The sequence below is a fragment of the Gopherus flavomarginatus genome, chromosome 2, assembly GCF_025201925.1.
Source record: "Gopherus flavomarginatus isolate rGopFla2 chromosome 2, rGopFla2.mat.asm, whole genome shotgun sequence".
Lineage (NCBI taxonomy): Eukaryota > Metazoa > Chordata > Testudines > Testudinidae > Gopherus > Gopherus flavomarginatus.
In genome coordinates this window covers 239,093,575-239,112,820 of record NC_066618.1, presented here as the reverse complement: position 1 = coordinate 239,112,820, position 19,246 = coordinate 239,093,575, and the positions used below count along the sequence as shown (strand labels likewise).

General features: G+C 43.2%; 1 protein-coding gene across 1 annotated transcript in view; it reads left to right on the top strand.

Annotated features, from left to right (window-relative positions):
- CPA6 (carboxypeptidase A6) overlaps positions 1-19,246 on the top strand; it is a 141,461-nt gene that overhangs the window by 68,155 nt on the left and 54,060 nt on the right. The window lies entirely within an intron of this gene.

Here is a 19,246-nt window from a genome sequence, read left to right as displayed (position 1 = left end):
AACAGCTCTTAAAAGGGTAGACATTTCATTAGTCATGAAGGGTTTCTCTTTGAAATACATCAGAGCCCAATAAAATTGTTTTGAATTAGATCCTTTTAAAAAAAGTATCTTCCAATCCTATCTGTATAACTTGAAAAATTTCAATATTAAAAACATGCTATAATTAGTATCTCAGGCCTTGATCCTGGAAACATTTACACATGTGCTTAATCCTATCACCATGAGTAGTTTCATTGATTTCCATGGAACTACTCATGGCAGTAGAGTTAAGCACACAGTATTAGAATTAAGCATATGAGTAAGCGTTTGCAGGATTGGAGTCATACTTTACGCTTCTAGTGACCTCCATATCAGGCTTTCTGCAACATAGTTGGTCACCATTTTTTTTTTAACAAAATGTTATCACACATCAAAAGATGTCCTTTTTCACAAAAATATTAAATTCTCATTAAAAATTGTTTATCGTTTTCCGTACAAAATTTCTGATTTTGAAAAAAAATATATTTTAAATATTGAAGAGGGGTTTTTTTAAGTCCCACCATATAACTAAACTGGCCACAAAAATGTTTAAATATTTCATTTTGCAAAAAAATCTAAAACACTAAATGAAAAATTTTGATTGCGATATCCATAACAAAAATTGGACAATAAAAAACATTGTCAATTTCAGTTTATTTTGTTTTTCACCACCTCTACATTGCAAATATTAAAGCCCTAAACCTGAAAGATTTATGTATGTGGTTAACTTTCACACTGTAAGTAGGGTTGCCAACCCTCCCGGATAGGCCAGGAGTCTCCCAGAATCAGACCCAATCTCCTGGTGACTATTAAAGGCAATCTGGGAGATTTTAATAGGCCAAAGTCCAGTTAGCGGTGCAGTGGGGCTCAGGCAGGCTCCCTATCTGCCCTGGCTCCACGCCGGAAGTGCCCCTCACACACACCCCAACCGCCTGCCCCAGCCTGGTGAAAGTGAGTGAGGATGGGGGAGAGCAAGTGACAGAGGGAGCGGGGGATGGAGTGAGGGGGCAGGGCCTCAGAGAAGGCAGGGGCATGGCCTCAGGGCAGGAGTGGGGCAAGGGTGTTTAGGTTTGTGCAATTAGACAATTGGCAACCCTAACTGTAAGTAATCCCACTGAAGTCAATGACTTCAACTTGACTACTCACAGTGCATAAAGTTAAGCATGCTTGTAAGTCTTTGCAGGATCAGGGCCTCACAAAACCCATGTGAAGTACACCTTTATTTCCAGTCTACAGATGAAGAAACTGAGGTACAGAGAATTAAAGGTCCAGTCTTGCAAACACTATCGAGCATAGGCCCCTGTGCTGCAAGCTGATCTGCATGGGCAGAACTGCGTGTCTGTGCAGAAGAGTCCACTGCAGTCAGCGTGGATCCACTTGGGTGCAGAGGTCTACCCACCCATATCAACTTACAGAAGTGAGGGTCAAATAACAAAAGTGACTGCTGTGCCCACGTGGAGCCTCACTGAAATCAGTGGGGCACTGCACAGGTGTGGCAATGCACTGATCAGTCACTTGCAGGACTGGGACCTTAGTGATTCCTACCATGAGTTGTCCATTCAGGAGTAAGTCCTTGCAGGGAGACCTACAGTTTCTTCCTCAAGATCACATCATTAGTAGACAAGTCACGTAACCTGTGTGTGTCTCAGTTTGCCCCATCTGTAACAAGGGGTAATTCCTCCCTATCTCATTCTCTTGTCATGCTACTAAAATAAAGGGGCCTCATGTTTCCTTAACATTAACAAGATTGAGGAGTAACAACTGAAATCAATGGCACCACACTGGGGTGTTAAATTGATATGTCAGAGTATAATTAGGCTCTAGGTTTTCCATACTCAAGTCTTAAACTAGGTTTGCTATATAAAGTGCTGTGATGCAATTCACCTGCTTTGAAACTCATGATTCCTGTCCTCTGGCAAAACTGAAAAGGCAAATGTCTTGTTTTTCCTTTATCCATAGAATGTATCATGCTTTGTAGTGAGTCACTGAGATAAAAGCCACGCAATCATCCTGATGAAGCAGACAGTAAATTGGACATGACAGGATAGTTTGCTTAGCTTAGCACATCTCACAGAGCTTGATACAAATGATGTTTCATAACATTTTGCTTTATTCCACTGCAAAGTCTCAACTACGGTGCTGAAATTTGTGATTTTTTTCCAACTGACATTAATGATCGCTCTTAGGTTCAAATTAAAGTGAAACCCATGACGTTTACTTTCTTTTAATGTGTATGACACAATTCCTTCTACACCTTCCCCCTCCCCCCACATTCACACATACTTGCCAGTGATTTATATTTCTGTGCCAAGTACTGTAACTAATACAGACTCTTTGGTCCCAGTCCTGCAAACTTTTATGCACGTGAGTATTCATTGTCTCAGCTGAACTACTCACATGCATAAGAGCTTGCGGACTGGGGCCTTAAGTTGGAACTCAATGACCTGTCAGGCAGAAGCAACTAGTTACCTCTAAGATTTGTCACATTTGCGCTAAGAATTTCCCAGCTGTTTCACTCTCCAACCTCTCTGCCTTGAATTGGGCAGACATCATCCTCAAGGACTATAGTGAAAACATTGAAAGAGATTTTATTTTACCAAGCAGATCAAATCATTCAGAGTAAAAATTTACTAACTGTACAAACTAGTATACAGAAACAGAAGGGGACAATTTCAAGTGACTATCCTGTGACTGCTCTTCCTGGAAAACATACAGTACAATATGGTATTGAAGGGCTCTAGGGGATGTCGTGTCCAATCTTCCACAGAGGGTGGGAGATTAAGACTTTTTAAATACACTATTGCTGCATTTATTGACTCTAAAAATAGAACCCAACTTGGCAATCTCTGCCAAAGAAGAAGCTGTCTGGGCTTTAAAGGGATATCACATGTTGGGCTGCCCCAGACCCTGAATGACCTGGAGTCTCCAACTAGGGAGCCCAGGCTCCAAGCAGGCAGGAAACCAGGTATGTGTGTGCTGGAATTTCATCGAAATCGGACTGTCTCAGCAAAAAAAAAAGATTTTTAAGAATTGGCAAATCCAAAAAAAAAAAGGGTTAATTTGAATTTTTCCAACCAGCTCTTCTCCTTATTTTTTCCTTTATGTATTTCTCTCAACGTGGACAATGAAAAAGATTAATCAAGGCATTTTCACTTTCAGATTTTCAGAGCTGCAGGTTGAGTAGCAAGCCCTGTAATGGAATACATGTAACTGTTTCCAATGGAATTTTTAAAAAATGAAAAAGAAAAGAAAAAGCTGTAAATGCAGTAGGCAGAATGTGCAACTGTTCCCTCTTTGTTTTCTGGTTCTGATCCTGACCAATCTCACTTTCCTCCTTCTGAGAAAATAGGTTAAGATTTTCAAAGACACCTAGGGGATTTAGACAACCAATTCACATTCACTTTAATAGCAAGTAAGCTTCTAAATCCTTTCAGTAGTTTTGAAAACTTCTGCCCATGGGACAGTTTTACAGACCTGTACTGCAGCTTTAAAAGCATTGTGTACTCCAAAAATAGTTTTAAAAAATCAAGCAGACAAATAATTAGTTAAACTAGAGAAGATGGGGATTAGTACAAGAATTGTAAGGAGGATAAGGAACTGGCTAAAGAGGAGAAGGCAATGGATTGGACTGAAAGGTGAACTATTGGACTTGAGGGAGATCCTGATGGAGTTCCTCAAGGATCAGTCTTCGGATAATCTTATTCTATATTTTTGTTAATGAGCTTAGCACAAAAAGTAGGAGTATGCTAAAGAAATTTGCTGGTGATTCAAAGTTGGGAGGTATCGCCAGCATATGAACCAGAATATGATGCAAGAAGATCTGGATGACTTTGAAGACTGAAGTGACAGAAATGGAATAAAATTCAATAGCACAAAGTGCAAGTCATGCAATTAGGGTCTAATAATAAGAATTTCTGCTACAAACTAGGGAAGCAGCAGTTGGCAGCAACAGAGGCAGAGAGACACATAGGTGTGTTGGTTGATCAAAGGATGACTATGAGCCACTAACGTGATGAAGCAATGAAAAAGGCAAATGCGACCCTAGGATGTATCAGGCAAGGCATTTTGAGTAGAGATAGAGAAGTAATAATGCCATTGTACAAGGCACTGGTAAGACCCTCATCTGGAACACTGTGTACAATTCTGGTCACCCATGTTCAAGAAAGATGAATTCAAACTCAAACAGGTGCAGAGAAGAGCTACTAGGATGATCAGGGGAATGGAGGGCCTACCTTATAAGAGGAGACTGGAAGAGCTTGGCTTCTTTAGCCTAGCAAAAAGAAGGCTGAGAGAGGATATGATTACTCTCCATAAATGCATCAAGAGATAAACACCAGGGACCAGCTAAAGGACAAATGATGGCACAAGAACAAATGGGTATAAACTGACCATGAACAAATTCAGACTGGAAATTAGAAGAAGGTTTCTAACCATCAGAGAAGTGACATTCTGGACCAGCACTCCAATACGATTGTGGGGGCAAACAACTTAATTAGTTTTAAGAGCAAGCTGAACAAATTTACTAATATGATTTTATGGTGGGGTTGCTTGTGATGGTACAAGGAAGGGCTCAGCAACCCTAGGGCTTACTTCTAGTTTATATCTTATGTTCCTAAAAGCTCATGCCTCAAGGCTTCAGTTGGCCACATGCAGGGACCAAGAGGGATTTCTTCCTCTCTCTCCCCAAGAATCTGGTTTGTGAGTTTTTGTGTGTGTGTGTATATCTTTCCTATGAATATCAGAGATGGCCATGGCAGGAGATGGGACAGCGGAGGGGATGAGCCAGTGCTCTGAGGTGGCACCTAGCATGCTCTCTGATATTTGGCTGACTATTGTTTGCTCACATGCTCAGGGTCTAGCTGATTCTCATATGTGGCATCAGGAAAGCATTTTCCCTCAGGTCACATTCACAGAGCCCTTGGGAGTTTTTGGCCTTCCTCTGCACTGTGTCACTTTCCAGGATTATCTGGGTATATCTCACTTAATCATTTCCCTGACATTGCAGGGCCCTCAAGCATTGGTGCACTTCAGTCTCTCGTATGGCACATAACACTAGTCTCCTGCAGGCTGTAATACTTTGGTTTAATCTTAGCTGGATTTAGTGTGAGGGTGCCGGGTGGTACCTGTATCCTGTGATACACAAGAGGTCAGATTAGATCATCGGGTAGTCCCTTCTGTCCTTAAACCCTATGACTCTAATCCAGCAAATTATAGACTCATAGACTCTAGGACTGGAAGGGACCTTGAGAGGTCATCAAGTCCAGTCTCCTGCCCTCCTGGCAGGACCAAATACTGTCTAGACCATCCCTAATAGACATTTATCTAACCTACTCTTAAATATCTCCAGAGATGGAGATTCCACAACTTCCCTAGGCAATTAGTATTGATCATGCACCTGTGATAGACTATATTCCTATATTCATCCCTTGCAAACTCTTGTAATAATCTGTGCAAAGTATGCTTTGTGAGGTATCATTTGAAAACTCATTATTTGTTGGTCATTATTGTCCTGTATGGCAACATTGTAAAAGTTATAAAGATTCCAAGACATATGTTCCAAGTGTGCAGAGTGGGCCAAACCAGTTCCTCAGAGACAAAGGGCAAACTTACTCCTCAGCCAGTTGTAAACAAGGCCAATGGCCATTCTTTGGCAGGAAAGGGGGTATAGGTGAAAAATCTACATTTTAGCAAATAAACAGCATGGAGTTCCCGTCCACACTTTCACAGTAAGCCAAAAATCAAGCTAATCCCATTTCAAAACAAGGCCAAAACAAGCCAATCCCTAAAAATCCCAACACTCTATCTGACTAAATCCCCCCCGTGTGCAGTCTGGTGGGCCCGCTGTGTGCCCCTAAATCTCTCCCCCCTTTGCCCCTGCTTGCCCCTTGCCCCTGCTTACCAGGAGCCGATCAAAAAAAAAGAAGCAACAAGCAAGCCAAAAACTAGCCAACAATCAACTCACAAGCCAATTAAGCCAAAACCAAGCCCAATTTCTGCATTTTTTGGCATGTCTGCTATAGGGCCTCTTGCTTTGCCTTACAGACAAGATTCATCTCATGGGCAAAATTCCACTCAGGAGCCTCCCAGGGATTATTTCTGATCAACGGACTCCATCACCATCAGATCAAGAGACTAGCAGTTGCATATTTTGTAAAGAAGCCTCTAAACCGGTAGAGTAGCTCATCAGGGAAAATTCTTTATACATAAAGTCACATTAGTGGTTTACTTGGGCCACTCCATATCACAGACATCCACCTAAAGGGAAGGGATGTTTACTTAGGAAAATAACTTTCTGAAGGAAAATTAGTAACTCCAATACACGGTCCCCCCGCCTCCCAGCAAATCTATATTCAGCTCCCAGATCTCTTATGCTGAATGAAGTATACTATTGCAAGGAAATGAAAGACAATCCCAGATATTAGTAGTTTTGGTGGTAACAGGTGTAGGAAACAGCTGGTATGGAACAAATGATCATCTTTTTCCATGAAAGGACCAGTCACTTAGGTCTAATTTGGGGCCAGTGTTATGGTTATTGTTGCTAGCCTGACCTTCCAGCAGGGACAAGGTTGTGTCTGATTAGATACACTTGGCTCAGCTGTGGTTATCGCTAGACCAGATATTTCATTCAGATGGGAAATCAGTGTAAGTTGAGCCAAACTGATTAGGCATTTTAAATGAGCTCTGGCCATTTGTCCTATTTTTTCCTTCTCATTTTGCCTTGTATTTAAAGTTGTACCTTGTCATAATATCATCTGGTAATAAACATTTTAGTATTACAGTGTCAGTTCTTGGAGGTTTGAGCTGCCTGCCTGGCCTTATGTCCTTCAAACAACTAGTGACATGATGCTAACCTTTAGTTGTCAGACAACTCATATGTAGTTTAGGCACACAAGGCATCCTACAGAACCAAGTTCTACGAGAACTGATGCTGCAACATTGCTGGATAGCAGAGACAACCCAGAGCTGCCAATAGTGTGGAGGGGGAGGGGAGTGAGGGCAACAGCTTCAACAGATGTTACTGAGCATGCTCCGTCCGTGTGAGAATGTTCAATACAAGCCAAACTGCAACTTGGGGAGGGGGGGAGGGGGGAAGGCAAGTGATTCATGTGCCCCCTCCTCACACATCACTTCAGCTGGCTGGAGACCAGGACCAGCTCTACCATTTTTGCCGCTCCTTAGCATGTGCCACCCCAGGCACGTGCTTCCTCCGCTGGTGCCCGGAGCTGGCCCTGCTGGAGACACATCTTGCCCAAATTAGGATATGCAAAGTTCTGCACCAGTTTATGTCTAAGGCAGCGGTTCCCAAACTTGTTCCACCACTTGTGCAGGGAAAGCCCCTGGCAGTCCAGGCCGGTTTGTGTACCTGCCGCTTCCGCAGGTTCGGCCGATCGCGGCTCCCACTGGCCGCGGTTCGCTGCTCCGGGCCAATGGGAGCTGCTGGAAGCGGCGTGGGCAGGTACACAAACCGGCCCAGCCCGCCACTGGCTTTCCCTGTGCAAGAGGCGGAACAGGTTTGGGAACCCCTGCTCTGAGGACTCCGCTATCTGCAGAGACAGTCAACTATCTTGGGTTGAGTTTAATACAACCCCTTCTGAGTTATCAGGGGCCCTTTAGGTTCTTATGGAGATTTTATTTTTGCTCTAAAAGAAAAGTAATTAAGATTTAAGGGTGTATGCGCTCTGTGTATGCAAAAACAACACAAATTAAGCTATTGTCCAGTGTAAGAAAGGGTATCAGAATCTGGCCAATGGTGTTTTGAAAGACACAGATATTGGGAGCCAACTGGTCCTTGAGGAAAAGTGAGCAAGGTAGATACATTTTATACTAGAGTAGGGTAGTGGCACATAATTTACAAATTTTCGGACTAAAAAGGTCCCATCTTCAGATGTTTGCAGTTCATACAAAAACCTTGCATCATATAAATTGAAGGCAACATAGCTCATCCTCTATAAACCAAGATTTTTGTACAAACCGCCAATACTTAAAAGAACATTTTGGCCCCAGAATTCATGTATTATACAGCCTGGTCTCATAAAGTACCTTACCTGATTAGAATTTAAGATATTTTTAATGTAGGCACCTTTTAAAGAAACATACTATGGTAAATCAATTAGACAGGTAATTGGCAATGGCAACTCTTTCAATTTTATCATGTTTAGCAATATTTTGTGTTTTTCTTCAAGCCTCAACTCCTAGAGTGATGGGATTACAGGAGAATTTCAACTTCCATTTAGAAAAGAATGCTTTTACATTTTATCTTACGTGAGCAATGCAGGAACCTGTCATAAACAGATAGTTAAGGGTTAATGTCTCTTTAACCTGTAAAGGGTTAAGAAGCTCAGTAAACCTGGCTGACACTTGACCAGAGGACCAATAGGGGGACAAGATACTTTCAAATCTTGGTGGAGGGAAGTCTTTGTTTGTGCTTTTTGTGTTGTTGTTGTTCCCTCTTGGGACTGAGAGGGACGGGACATCAATCCAGGCTCTCCAAATCTTTCTGAATCAGTCTCTCATGTTTCAAACTTGTAAATAATTAGCCAGGCAAGGCATGTTAGTCTTATGTTTGTTTTCTCAACTTGTAAATGTTTCTTTTGCTGGAAGGATTTTTACCTCTGTTTGCTGTAACTTTGAACCTAAGGCTAGGGGAGGTCCCTTAGGTCTATAGGAATCTGATTACCCTGTAAAGCATTTTCCATCCTGATTTTACAGAGATTATTTTTATCTTTCTTTCTTTAATTAAAAGCTTTCTTTATTAAGAATCTGATTGATTTTTTCCTTGTTTTAAGATCCAAGGGGATTGGGTCTGGACTCACCAGGAATTGGTGGGGGGAAAGGAGAGGGGATGGTTAATTCCTCCTTGTTTTAAGATCCAAGGGGTTTGGATCTGTGTTCACCAGGGAATTGGTGAAGCCTCTCAAGGCAACCCAGGGAGGGGAAAGTTTTGGGGGGACAAAAAGTGCCCCAGACACTGAAATTCTGGGTGGTGGCAGTATTACCAGATCTAAGATAGTAATTCAGCTGAGAAGTATTCATGCAGGTCCCCACATTTGTACTCTAAAGTTCAAAGTGGGGGAAAGAAACCTTGACAGAACCAAACAACAGAACTCTGTACCTGAAATGTTGTAAGGCAGGAGACACCCATCTCCTTTTTAATACTTTCAAAACTACTGGCAACCCATGATACCTGGAAAATATCAATTTCCAGGCTGTACGCATCTAGAACACCCAGTAGAAAAGAAGCACAGCATTCAAAAGTTTTCTAATGAGCTGTCAAAACTGTAGGTCCTCTTCCACCTCTTGAGGTCACTTTTCAAACATGAAGCTTCAGAGGATGTATAACATTATATGGATTCAGAGTAGCAGCCGTGTTAGTCTGTATCCATAAAAAGAACAGGAGTACTTGTGGCACCTTAGAGACTAACAAATTTATTTGAGCATAAGCTTTTGTGGGCTACAGCCCACTTCATCGGATGCATAGACTGGAACATATAGTAAGGAGATATATATATACAAATATATGTATATATGTATATGGATTATGCTTCAGGAAAACAATCCCAAGTAATTTTGTGCAACTTCTTTATAACCTCTGAAGATTCGTGTATGAGGACTGAGCTCAAGAGGTGGACAATCTTAAAGTGTTTGGAATAGGTGATTATAAATCTTTGCAAAAAATATCATTAATCCCTTAATATAAACTCTCCATACATCGTTATACATTTGTCAGAAAAATATAAATGTGATGGTTTTATACAATATTAAGTGTACTAAATTATATTCTGTCAACAGATTTGGCTTGATTTGAGGTCCCAAGGAAATATACTAAGAAAGCCAAGATGGCCGTAGGGCAGGGTGATAACTTCATTTTACTATAAGCAAAACTGACAAGAAAGTTAAGGCTCCAAAGTAGTCATATCTTTTAGGTGGCCAGTTTGAAACACTAATCCAGCAGAGCCTCATTTTCCCTACATACAGTATAGGAGCCCTGATATTTGCCTTCTTCTTAAAGGCATTGTGAGGCCTAAATGAGCAATGGCTGTGAATCACCACTGCCCAGGTCCACTTTTACACCAGTGTAATACTATTGAAAACTGTAGAAGAAGAGATTATGTTACAGCAAAAAATGCTCCTCTGCCTCTTTTTTTGTGGCGACAGCAAAAGCAGGTAACATTTACATTTCTATAGCGTTTTACCAAGAGGCAGTGGCAAACTTGGCCCTGATGTTTCAAACCAAGGTGAACTGCACTGGTACAAGCCACAGTTTGCCCTGGTGCAGTTACATCAGTGTAGCTCTTCCAGCAACAAATAACCCCACTGTAGACATGACCTAAGTCTTGCCAGAAAGTTTGAAGTCCTTACAAGCTTAAAGAATGAGCTAAAATCCTCCACAGCACCCCACCAATGTTTGTAGCACCTTTGAAGTGAACAGCAAGGTCTACTGTGCACATGTACACAGCATTCCAAGGATTAGTCAAGAAAAGAAACATAATAAAAAATCCTACCATGCATGCTGTGATGTTACCTCCCATAAGGCTTTATGGAAATATGCTTAGAATGTGTTTTAAGCTACATATGCCATGTAACATATTTCCATAAAGGTTATGATCTACTGAATGTATTGATCCTATTTGTATGCATGTATCATTATTCGAAGTTATGAATGTTATGAATGTTGGCCATGTACTGGCTTGATTTCTAAATAACCTTAGCAGAGAATTTGGTCAGGTCCTAAATTGAGTACCTTATCAAGAAACATTTAAAGGACAATGGATCTTGGAATGCTCCAATCCACAGAAGAAGTCTACTTGAGGTCATTCAAGGTAGCATGTGAACAATGGATGCTACCTGTAAAAACTTTGAGTCATGCATGGGCATGTGACTTGCCCAGGTGACTCCTAAACTCTATCTTGGAGCTGGACCCTCTCCTCCTTCCTATGCAAAGTCCTGAAGCACTGGTTCTGCAGCTCCTGTTGGCCGGGAACCATGGCCTATGAGAGCTGCAGGAGCGGCGCCTGCAAATGGGGCAGCGCGCAGAGCCACTTGGCCTCACCTCTGTGTAGGAGCCAGAGGGGGGACATGCTGCTGCTTCTGGGAGCTGCTTGAGGTAAGCGCAACCCAGAGTGTGCACCCCGGCCCCCTCCTGTGCTCCAACTCCCTGCCCCCAGCCCTGATCCCCCTCCCACCCTCCAAACTCCACATCTCTACCACCACCCCCAGTCTGGAGCACCCTCCTACATCCCAAACCCCTCTTCCCCAGTCCCACCCCAGAGTCAGCACCCCCAGCCAGACCCTCACCCCCCTCCCGCATCCCAACCACCTGCCTCAGTCCAGAGCCCTCTCCCACACTCTGAACCCCTTTTCTCTGGCCCCACTCCGGAGCCCACACCCCCAGCTGGAGTCCTCACCCCTTCCCTCACCCCAACTCCCTGAGCCAGCCCAGTGAAAATAAGCAAGTGAGTGAGGGTGGAGAGAGCGAGCAACAGAGGAAGGGGGAATGGAGTGAGCAGGGGCAGGGATAGGGTAGGGGCATGGCCTCAGAGGAGGGGCAGAGTAGGGGCGGGGCAAGAGTGTTCGGTTTTGTGCAAGTAGAAAGTTGGCAACCCAACACAAGGTTGGTCTGAATGCCACAAAAAGAGAGTAGGTTGGGCTGGCAGGCTGAACCCCTCACCACCACATACATGTAAGCAGCTCCTGTGACTAGCTTTATTGAGACAACCTAATGCAGGAGAAGGGAGAGTTGGCCTTTAAGGGGCTGCTTGCTGCTTTACACACAGACACAGACACATGTTCAAAGAAGAAGGCAGCGAATATCTGGGCCCTGATGTTTCCTACCCGCAGTGATCAACTCCTCTGTCCTGTTTCCATCTGCACTAATCTGGCACGCTCCTCCATGCACACATAGCAATTGGGAAATGCTGGGCAACTGGCATACACATTCACGTTGCAGAGAAGTCATCTCTGCTACATTAATCAACATCACAAAATCACATCTTTGCCTCCTCAGCATTCCTCCCACATGCCAGCCAAGCAAATAATTTTCATTCAAAATTATGGATGAGTGAGGTCTTTGTAGCAAGATAAAAATATGTTTTGCTCCCTTTTTAAATAACTTATATCACAAACAGAGAGTATACACGCTGTTACCAAGACAACACCGCTCACTGTCTCATCTTTATTTGGGCCAGCATCTGCCCCTATTGGGAAACTACCCAAAAAGGGTCAGAAAGGGTTGGTCCCCCTGCCCTACCAACATTATAAGTCGCTGCTCATGCCACTTAACAAGGGCACTACACTGACCTTATTAAGTGGAATACAGAAAATACTGAATTAGAAGTAGGGGAAGTTAAAGGCCAGTATCTGCTCCACTTAACTGGAGTAGCTTGGCATAACTTGAACACAGAAACAGTAACTCCTCGTAATGACAGACTGGTCCTTAGCTGTAAGAAGTAACCACAGCGGAGGTACAAATATTGTCCCAAGCTTTAGCTGTGCTGCAGCCACTTTGTCTCACACTGTAGGGATAAAGCTGCCCAAGTGCCAAGATAGATTGTCATGGAAGGTTTCAGAGTAGCAGCCATGTTAGTCTGTATCCGCAAAAAGAACAGGAGTATTTGTGGCACCTTAGAGACTAACAAATTTATTTGAGCATAAGCTTTTGTGGGCTTCTGCCCACTTCATCAGATGCACAGAATGGAGCATATAATCATTACACATATTGAAGCTATTTCCCCATGTTAAATATCCTCACACCTTCTTGTCAACTGTCTAAAATGGGTCATCTTGATTATCACTACAAAAGTTTTTTTTTCTCCTGCTGATAATAGCTCATCATAATTAATTAGCCTCTTACAGTTGGTATGGCTACTTCCACTTTTTCATGTTCTCTGTATGTATATATATCTTCTTACTATATGTTCCATTCTATGCATCTGATGAAGTGGGCTGTAGCCCACAAAAGCTTATGCTCAAATAAATTGGTTAGTCTCTAAGGTGCCACAAGTACTCCTGTTCTTATTGTCATGGAAGAATCACCTCATGAGCAAATCTCCAATGATATAGAGAGGCTGCTATGAAACACACTTATCACTGCAAGGAGCATAAAGGGACCTACCCAGGAGAAAAGGAGTAGGCTACAGCAGCCAGGCATCCATGCAATACCTGGCTCCCGTAACTGTTCCTTGGGGACATTGTCAATCAGCATAATTTAGAGCAGTCTACAAGCTTTTCTAACTCATACCAGGAGGCTGAACTAGCGTATGGCTGACCCAGGATTTGGGAAACAAAGGTATAGAAGACAGTAATACTCTAACACTTCTGAATCTTTATACAGTTGATAATACATAGCTGAGCAAAAATACTGCATGAATTGTGTTAAATTAGATGATACACACACTTTAAAGGCCCTATTTCATGACCTGCTGGGGCTAGAAAAAACTTTGGTGGACCAGTACCAATATTTTTAGGACCAGTAACCTTTTCCAAGCATTGGCCTTGGACTAAAATTAAATTAAGATTAAAAAAAGAGTACTCCTACAGTGTTATATAGAGTACTTATTTTAATACCTAATCTATTTCTGAAACCCTTTGTGTCAATAACTGAAAGATACAAAGTAATTCCATAGCAGACAATTTTGCTTAGGATTTTGTCAAGCAGAAGTGTTTAGTACAGGGAGAAAAGGAATGAAACAACTGGTCATTTTATCACAGCTGAATCCTGTATATTCCCTTAGAGACTCCCATAGTGTAAATATTTTTTCATATGCATCTTTCAATCTTGCACCTCCTGTCATGCACAACCAGTTGTGTGTAGTAGTTTTGTAAGAACCAAATAATTTCAAAGCTATCATTCTCCAATTAGGAACACATACTTTCAAGTGGGATTTTATTTTCATTTAGAATATCTCCTTAGGCTTTTGATTCATAACATGCTGTCCCTCAAACCATATCTAAAGAACTGTACTGGTATTGCTGTGTAAATATGTTTTGCAGGGGGCTCTGATCAGAGTTGGTACTAGACAGAAAAACAACAAAAAGATTTTTCCTTCAGGAAATGTGGAAATGACATAAATGATCTTAATGTCCTGTCTCTCCAGCAGAAAAGCTTCACATGGGTCTATATTATGCAGTATTATTTCACTGAATCTGCCTGGTCTGTTCAAAGAAGAGCAACCAGTGGTCAACATAACTCTACTCTCACTCAGGGGCGGCTCTAGGGATTTTGCCGCCCCAAGCACAGCAGGCAGGCAGCCTCCTGCAGTTTGACTGCGGAGGGTCTGCTGGTCCCGCGGCTTCAGCGGACCTCCCGCAAGCACGCCTGCGGGAGGTCCACCGAAGCCGCAGGACCAGCGGACCCTCCGCAGGCAAACCGCTGGAGGCAGCTTGGCTGCTGCCCTCACAGCGCCGGCAGAGCGCCCCCCGCAGCTTGCCGCCCCAAACAGGCGCTTGGTGTGCTGGGGCCTGGAGCCGCCCCTGCTCTCACTTCATGGGGAAAAAAATATCTGCCTTTGCAGACATTTGCTATACAGAGCACATCCCACGTCGTCCAAAAGCAGAGCATCATTTTCTGTACTGTTCTTAGAGAGGGAGAAAAAAAAAGAAAAATGGTGTTTAGAGCTGGCATCAGCTAACAGAGCTATTCATTTTGCTCAGTAGCAGAGCACTCTCCAGGGAAGCCAAAGGCCTGGATTCTGCTCCTCATCCACCAGTCTCTTCCAGACAGTTCATTTAATGTATTGCTGTTTGCTTAGAAGGGTATGCAAATACCTTCAGTTGTGTTTACACAAGTTCAATTCAGCCCATTAAATCATAGTTTGAAAATTCCACTCGCTTGTTCCCCACTGGTAAATGGACAACTTGTCCTGGTAAGTGTAAGGTCCTACACCATCAATTTCTACAAAATATAAGTTTGTTTGTTTGTTTGTTTGTTTGTTTGTTTGTTTGTTTGTTTGTTTAAAAAAGACGTTTCTAGCCCTTGTGCTTGCAGAGATAACCTTAAAAACAACAAGGAGTCCGGTGGCATGTTACAGACTAACAGATTTATTTGGGCATAAGCTTTTGTGGGTAAAAAACCTCACTTCTTCAGATGCTGAGGTTTTTTACCCACAAAAGCTTATGCCCAAATAAATCCGTTAGTCTTTAAGGTGCCATCGGACTCCTTGTTGTTTTTGTGGATAAAGACTAACACGGCTACCTCCGAGAGATAACCTTGCAACATAAATCAATGGATTGCCAACTTCCTGAATCGGTAGACAGTTCCAGCATCTCTTTTGTTCACAGACTTTTCAAATATGTAATGAACATCACTCTGTTCAGTTTCACTCATCTGAAGCTCTTGTGCAGCCATGAAACTGACCAGAATCATATCAATTTCTGTCTATTGTTGCTTGGGAAATCTAAGGTCAACACTGGAACTATTCATAGGGGAGAGGAGCTTCCTTCCCCCCAAGAAAGGCAGGGGATTGAGAGCAGCCAGGAGGGCAAAGAAGTAAAAAACCAGATGTTTCTCTCTTCCAACAGCCAGACTAGGTAAAGGATTTTCATATTATCAGACATCCACTCTCCAGAGGTCAATATGAAAGATGGAGCTCTGTGTAGAGTCCAGAGATCACACTCATATAATCATCCCTGAACACCTCCCTCTTCTCAGCAGCTAGAGGTACATGCTGGGAATCTCACCATGGCATTGACTATGAAGCTTATTGATAGATCCACCATATATCTCCCACATCAGCCTATGGCTGATAGAGTTAGTTGTCTGGCTGGTATACATGGTAGACTTTTGAATCCCCACATTAAATGCATTATGTTATAGTAAGGGTGATTGCATAGAAAGTATTTTGATTTGTTGTTAGTACAAAGAATCTGGAGCCAAAACTCAACCTCAGGACTGCTTTCTTTGATGGTGTAGAGGGGTGATCACCCTGCTCCTGCCTGAAGGGGATAAAGCAGCGCTGGAGAGGGCGACAGCGGGGAAAGCTAGGTTAATTGGGAAAGCAGCACAGCTGTGGTCAGCTTAATCCGGTCCCAGCTGGCCCTTATAAGAGGGCTGTGGGCCAGAAGCAGCAGAAAACACTCTCTCTAACTTCCTTGAGAGAGAAGGACTTGGCTGCCTGGGAAGCTGAGGAGGGTACCTAGGGTGGAGCAGTGCTGGAGAAGGGAAGAGACAGCTGGGGAGCTCCAGCCTAGCAAAGCCCCAGGCTGCAAGCCGAGTTAAGGACCCACAGAAGGGTACTAGGGCTGCAGAGGGGCAGCCCAGATATAGGCAGAGGCAGCTGGTCCAACCTTCCTTGCTGATGATGAGTAGTTTATAGACTGCAGTCTGCCCCAGGGAGTGGGGGCTAGATGGGGACTGGCAGTAGCCACTGAGGCAAGGTGGGGATAGAGGGTTGGGGGTTCCCCTGGATGGGAGGACCCAGAGGGCAGAACCCTGAGAGAGGGGCACTGTGGTCCGGGAGGGACATGGGGACCAGTGGCAGACAAGACACTGGCCTGTAGAGGGTGCTCTGGGCTGGAAGAGCTAATTCCCAAATGACCAGCAGGAGGCGCTGTGCTGGTGAGTCGTTGCCCCACTACAGATGGGTAGGTATTAGGTGCACTGCAGAGTCTGATACCTGTGCTCTTTTACAGAAGAACAATGCAGGAATGCTTCTTGAGAATTACTGAGCCTTTTTAATTGGCTATAAAAGCTGGTATTAAAATACTGTTTTCAGGAATTCATTGTCACTTTGCATCTTACATTCACGAAAATGAAACTGGATTGCTAGGTTGAATTATCCATCATTTCATAAAAACCTGACAGTATGAAGTACACTAAAGTGCTTTCTTTGCACTCTCTAGGAGAAGCCCTGGTCACAGCAATTTTCCAGCAATGTATCAAACAATTAATCTGTCCCAACCAGCCATGTTACCATTGACATATTCCTTTCTCTGGCAGGTCTTTAATCAAGTCAGGCATGGCATAGCGACTGAGCCAGATCCAAAAGACAGTTTAGACTACATGTTAGTCCGTTAAAGAAAAAGAAAACCACACCTAAATAATATCAGTTGACTCTGAGTTGTAACGACTACTGAATCCAGGTTTAACTATTTTACGTATGAAATTGTTGTTCCATATGTTCTGCCTCTCCCCAGTACTTCCAGAAACTAGCGATAAATGTTTATTATTTAATTTACATTCAGCCAGTGGAGATTTTAGTCAGTCTCTGCACATAACCTTTAAGAAGCTCAAAGTCCTACAATATTTGTCCTGTGTACACAGTAGACCTGTCTGTCCAGTACTCTTTTAAATAGCTATTTGATATTTAGAAAGAAGTGAGTGATAGCAAAGAGAATTAGTGCAATACAATAAGTGAAGCTGGGAAAGATATTTCCCTTAATACAGTGCAGCCTTCCTAGTACTCTAAGGTTCATATCAGTTTGTAAAATATCCTTCTCTCTTATCTGTCTGGACAGTTAAATGTTGGGTAATTTTCCCAAACCCCTGCCACCTCTTCCTCCCAATTTTTAGCACTGTCAAGCAGGAGAACCCCTGTATAAGATTACCCCTTTGCTATTCCAGCATACAGCACTGAGCCAGTGGTGTCAACAGAAGCAGAGTGAAACTGAGCCAGGTTCATTTTTTTAAATAGTACTGGCACTAGTGGAACTATGGGCCAAACCCTTTGAAGTTACTGGGGGCTTTGCCTGATTAAGGATGTCAGGGCTTGGGTCCACAGTACAAGGAATGCTCAGCAGGGATGTTGCCAAAATGAAAGGATGGAAAGAGAAATGAGATAGAGATAAATTGAAAGGAACAGATGGTGAAGGGAGAGAAGAGATGAAAGGAGGAAGAGTCATTCGCAAAGGAAGAGGGGTCTGGTAAGAGATGGTGTAAAGAACAGCTAAAGAAAGCCATTTGCACTGCACAACACCACCACTTATTGGTCCTGTGAAACCCAGTCACGCTCCACATATTCGACTGGCACCTTTTCTGTTAAATAACTATTTACACAGATACAGATAATGCAGTCCTGTAGCAGGGACAAGCCTGCCTGGTATTCTAGCAACAGTACATCACATTTAGAAACCTAAGTTGGTCCCTGACAACTGAGCTGGGCAGAAGTTGGGAGCATGCTCGGAAGGCAGCACTCGCTCTCTGGTGACCCATCTGAGACCAACTGAATACGCTATTCTGGAAGGCTCCAGAGACTACAGTTAGGCATCTGGGTTCACATCTACTTTGGAACTACAGTGCCCTCAGCAAAGGCCACTCTGATGCATAATCTTCCTGGATAATAAGGAAGCAGACATGATCCTGGAACGCCTCAGGAAAAAAACAAGGCAAGGGGATAAATGCAGAAGTAAAGGAAAAAAACCCATAAGAACAGCCATACTGAGTCAGACCAGTGTTCCATCTAGCCCACTGTCCTGCCTTACAACAGTGGCCAATGCTAGGTGTTTCAAAGGGAATGAACAGAACACGACAATTTTCAAAAAAGCGACAGAGTGGAACCTTATAGACTAACAAAAGTATTGGAGCATAAGCTTTCGTGGGTGAATACCCACTTCGTCAGACGCATGTGGTGGAAATTTTGAGAGGCAGGTATAAATATGTGGGCAAGAATCAGTCTAGAGATAACGAGGTTAGTTCAATCAGGGAGGATGAGGCCCTGTTCTAGCAGTTGAGGTGTGAACACCAAGGGAGAAGAAACTGCTTTTGTAGTTGGCTAGCCATTCACAGTCTTTGTTTAATCCTGAGCCGATGGTGTCAAATTTGCAAATGAACTGAAGTTCATCACTTTCTCTTTGGAGTCTGGTCCTGAAGTATTTTTGCTGCAGGATGGCTACCTTTAAATCTGCTATTGTGTGTCCAGGGAGGTTGAAGTGTTCTCCTACAGGTTTTTGTATATTGCCATTCCTAATATCTGACTTGTGTCCATTTATCCTTTTACGTAGGAATTGTTCAGTTTGGCCGATGTATATAGCAGAGGGGCATTGCTGGCATATATTACATTGGTGGAGGTGCAGGTGAATGAACCGGTGATGGTATGGCTGATCTGGTTAGGTCCTGTGATGGAGTCGCTGGTGTAAATATGTGGGCAGAGTTGGCATCGAGGTTTGTTGCATGAATTGGTTCCTGAGTTAGAGTTACTATGGTGCAGTGTATGGTTGCTGGTGATCCAATTTTCAAGTGATCCATCCCCTGTTGTCCAGACCCAGCATCTGGCAGTCAGAGGTCCTCTCGTGAATC